At 42.5% G+C, this 4,869-nt stretch overlaps 1 long non-coding RNA gene across 1 annotated transcript; it reads left to right on the forward strand.

The window, feature by feature from the left end:
- Window positions 1-481: 481 nt before the first annotated feature.
- Window positions 482-2,189, forward strand: LOC123334158. The gene is made up of 2 exons (XR_006551977.2): window positions 482-699; window positions 1,566-2,189. It is a non-coding gene; the product is annotated as an uncharacterized LOC123334158 (long non-coding RNA).
- The last annotated feature ends 2,680 nt before the right edge of the window (window positions 2,190-4,869 follow it).

Below are 4,869 nucleotides of genomic sequence, written 5' to 3' on the forward strand. Positions count from 1 at the left end.
AGGCCTTTCTATACAGTACCTCTAAAATTAATGTTCATAACAACGGTATGAAGTGGATATTATTATTTTCAATTTATAACAATAAAACTCTGGGGATCAGTTTAAAATACACAACTACACTGCAAGTAATTATCAAGTAAATAAGCAGAGGTGCCCCCCTGTTTACAAACACCTAACATAGGCATTGCCGGTCCTGCCCATAAATGCCTCATTCTTCCTGAAGTGAGAGTTGTAAACTTGCGAGCTTTCAAAGACATAGCAGGGGGCAGCACAAGGGAGGCAAAGAGCAGGTCTTGACCAGCCAAGGAACCTTAAGTTTCCTCCTGGTTCTGAAACTAAAGGTGTGATTGGGAGCACGAGGATGTCCCTCTCTGAGTCACCTGTAAAAGGAGGGTGTGTGTGCAAGGGGGCCGGGGGTGGGTTCACATAGGAGTCACCTGGGGAGCTCTACAAACACACAAATACCCACCCACCTGGGCCTGACCTTTGAGTCACAATCTCTGTTGCAGGGAGCGCGTGTTCTGTTGAGCCAACTCTCCGGGGGTTGTAGTCATAGCCTTTGGCACAAGCCAGCGTTTGGGAACCACAGACCTGATGATCTTTGAGGTCCCTCCAGGCTCCAGCATTTAATGCCATTTTAGGACAGGGAAGAAAGAAGAATCTCTGAGAAGTTGGAACTGTTTGGGATGCGCTGATCCAGTAAGGGTTCATCTGCTCACCATCACCCTCTGGCAGGCTGCCCACCCACTTCATTTGCTCTTAAGACCTTACTTGTACTCTTTGGAGACATATTTGAATGGAAAATTGACCTCATTTAAAAATCAAATAATCCAGCCAGCTTGACGCAGTTCTCTTCGGTCAAATCTGAGCCAATTTGGACATCAAAATAAATACCCTACTGAATATGATAGACATTCACCAGCCCATGTTTATATAAATAAACAGATAATTCTCCAGGCAAGAATACTGGAGTGGTAGCCATTCTCTTCTCCAGGGGATCTTCCTGACCCAGGGATTGAACCCAGGGGTCTCCAGTATTGGAGGCAGACTCCATACCATCTGAACCACCAGGAAAGCACAATGTTTGTATAAATAAACAGATAAATGGAAGAGAAGGGAAAAGCTCTTCTTTATAGTAGAAACCAACTAATAAGTATAGAAGAAATGATACTTAGAAAAGCACCATTTTGGCAACCATCATAGTAATGGTGAATTGAGGCAAGGATCAGTCATCAATGGATGCCAGTTTGCATCCAATGGGTGAAAGTTTGCTGAGGAACAGGATGGCCTCATAGTATAATCCCACAAAATTGTTACTAATTACTAACAAAATGGGCTTCTTCGGTGGCTCAGCGGTAAAGAACCCACCTGTCAATGAAGGAGACACAGGTTTGGATCCCTGGGCCAGGTAGATATCCTGGAGAAGGAAATGACAACCCATTCTAGTATTCTTACTTGGGAAATCCCATGCACAGAGGAGCCTGGTAGGTTACAGTACCTGGAGTTGCAGAAGAGTCAGCTAGGATTTAGCAACTGAGCACTAACAACACTTACTAACTTTACAGGGAAACCTGACAGAAACTATGCTAACTGAATGGTAGAAGCAGCAGCACAATCACTGCAATAAGTGGACCCTGCGTGGCCCCTGATAGGATGCTTGGCGAACAAAGCATGACTTCAGGGGTGTTCCTGCCAAAGGTGCAAAACCTGAATCTAACTGTGAGGAAGCATCAGACAAACCCCAAGTGAGGGAAAGCCTGCAAAATGATTTCTCTGTGCTCTTCAAAAATATCAAGATATGGAAAGCGCGGAAAGACTGGGGAAATGTTCCAGATTGGAAGAGACCTAAGAGTCATAATGACTGAATGCAAGGAATAATCAAGTGGCCTATTTTGGACCAGAAAGAAAAGAGGGTAAAAATGTTCTTATTTTCATTGTTATAGTTGTGTTTCTAAAAAAGATTCTTGAGATATTCAGTAAAGCTGAGACTGTAGATTAGAGGATAGATTGGATTGACATTAATGTACTGATTTTGGCTAGTGTTTTGAAACTGTGTAGGAGAATGTTCTTAGGAGATTTACACTGAAGCATTTGGACATTAGCTGGAAATTTACTCCAGGCTCAGAAAAATAAAACAAACGTGTACGTGTGTGCAGAGAGAGAGAATAAAATAAATGCATTTCTAAACAGAGTATATAGAAAATCTTTTATTTTTTCTTGTAACTTTTCTATAAGTGTGAAATTATTTTTTTAAAGGTTAGAAAAAATTAAAATTCAAAAACCCTTAGGTGGGTTATGTGCTCATCAGTCATTCACATCTTAGTGTGGACTAGTCTGTGTGGTTTGCTCTCCTTTTGATTCCTAGTTGATATCTGCTGCCCTGAGTCATGGAGGAGATAGGCAGTTTGATAACTTGAAACAACTTGGGGAATAGAATAGATAAAATAGAGGCATTTTCAAGAGAAACGTGAATAAAAACACAGAGAACTGAGGGACAAGGACCCAAGGAGATAGAAAAATTCAGAAAAGGAGGCAGAAAGAGACAATAGTAAAGTTTTGATTGGAGTTGAGACTTCCCTTCTCACCTTCACTTCCTCTTCTCTGCATCATGCTGTTCTTCTCAGTGTGGGTGCTCATCAGGGCCACCTGGAGTGCCTAAACCCACTTTTAAATAATTAAATCAGAACCTCTGGAGGGTGAGGCCTGGGCAGCAGGTCTAAGAAGCCCCACAGGTGACTCCAACGTGCAGCCTCGATGGAGCACCTCTGAGCCGCACTGTAGGGTAAGCAGGATACTTGTTGAGCCGGCTGTGTGCTCGTCCCACCTCTAGTGTGTCCACTCTTGGCCCCAGTTTTCACATGGTTACCAGGCTGATCTTCTGAAGCCCAGATGTAACCATGCCAGTTGCCCATCCAGAAATCTTTCCTAATTTCTCATGTCTTAACTCTGACATACAAGACTTCCCACTGTCTAGCCAAGCAGTCTCCACTCCCCTACATTCTCCCTGATGCTTAATACCACACCATTCTCTTCTTTTCCCTGGAGAAGAGAATGGCAACCCACTCCGGTATTTTTGCCCAGAGAATCCCATGGACAGAGAAGCCTGGCGGGCTACAGTCCATGGGGTTGCAAAGAGTTGGATACGACTGAGCGGCTAACACTTACTTGGTTGTTCAGTAGCTCAGTCGTGTCTGACTCTGAGACTAGGTCATAAAAGCTTGCTCAAACTCATGTCCATTGAGTCAGTGATGCCCTTCAACCATCTCGTCCTCTGTCATCCTCTTCTCCTCCTGCCTTCAATCTTTCCCACCATCAGGGTTTTTTTCTAATGAACTAGTTGTTTGCATCAGGTGGCCAAAGTATTGGAGCTTCAGCTTCAGCGTCAGTCCTTCCAATGAATATTCAGGGTTGATTTCCTTTAGGATGGACTGGTTTGATCTTCTTGCAGTCCAAGGGACTCTCAAGAGTCTTCTCCAATGCCACAGTTACTTAATTACTATACTCTTCTTTAAACAGTCATCATTTTGATAGTTTTTAGTGATACGACTTTGTTTTCAGCTCCCCAGAGCCAACATTTGTATGCCTCTTGCCTCCATCCATACCAACATTTGCCTTGCTCACTGGCCATTCACTCCTTCTGGCTCTGAATCTTAGACCATTAAAACCCTCTCATTCTTCAAGTCTCACATCAAATGCTGCTTCCTTCTGAATTGTCCCAGTTGGGTTTAATGTCCTTTGTTGGCACCTTTTGTGCCTCTAGCATAGCACACAATTACAGCTTGCTTTGTTTTAGTGCTGCTTGTTTACAAGACTGTCTTATCCACTAACTTGTACAGTTACCCAAAGGTGAGGAGAGAGCCTAGAATGATAAAGGCCAGGGCTTTGGAAGACACCAAACTTCCAGTGGCCACAATGTGTCCCTAAATTTTTTGGTACACCTTTCTTCAAGAGGTGGAGCTTTCTTTATTCCCATCGCTTTGAGTCTGGCCTGGACTTAGTGACTCTCTTTTTAACAAATAGAATAAGGCAGAGTGACAGTGTGACTCTGAGACTAGGTCATAAAAAGCATTGGGACTTTCTCCTTGATCCCTCTCTCTTTCTTTCTCTCTCTGTTTCCCTCTCTCTCCCTTGGATGACTAGGTCTGGGTGAATCAGCGGCCACGTCATAAGGAGGCTCCGGCTGCTGATGGAGAAGCCAGGGGGTATGATCTCTGGCCAACAGCCAGCGAGGGGCTGCCAGCACACTTGAGTGAACCATCTTGCAGTGGTCTTTTGATATCAGGTGGAGATCCTGAGAAACAGGTACCAGGCCAGTTTTCCTAGAATGATTTTATAAGCACTGGCCCCCTAAGTTCCATTAAATGAGCACCATTCTCAGATATGACATTCCAGGTGAAGCTTTGGTTACATGATCGACTTTTCCCAATTATATTCTTGTTTGTTTTTTTAAAGACAGATTTTTATAGGGCCTATATAAGTAACTATATTGCCATGAAAAGTAAGGAAGCAATAAGAACTTCTGATTTCAAGAAGGAAAAGCAAGAATTAGATAAAATTTAAATGTTATATTTCAGTATATAAAAGCAGATTCTACTAAATTGTATGGATTACAGAGAATTTAAGAAGGAAAAAGGTGCTTGATTTTATAGCTGGAAAATAGAAATTTAAATATCAACAATATTCTAAATAAGTAATCAAAATAAAAATGTTCTCAAAGCCCATACACCACAACTACTGATCAGTTCATTCAGTCCTACATAATTAATTCCTATTCCACTGGATTTTGAGTTAGCATTCTCATGAGCCCATATGCACTTTTTAATGGAAAAGAGATATGGAAATCCTGACTAAATTCACTGTTACGGCCTG

This window comes from Bubalus bubalis, chromosome 1 (genome assembly GCF_019923935.1).
Source record: "Bubalus bubalis isolate 160015118507 breed Murrah chromosome 1, NDDB_SH_1, whole genome shotgun sequence".
Lineage (NCBI taxonomy): Eukaryota > Metazoa > Chordata > Mammalia > Artiodactyla > Bovidae > Bubalus > Bubalus bubalis.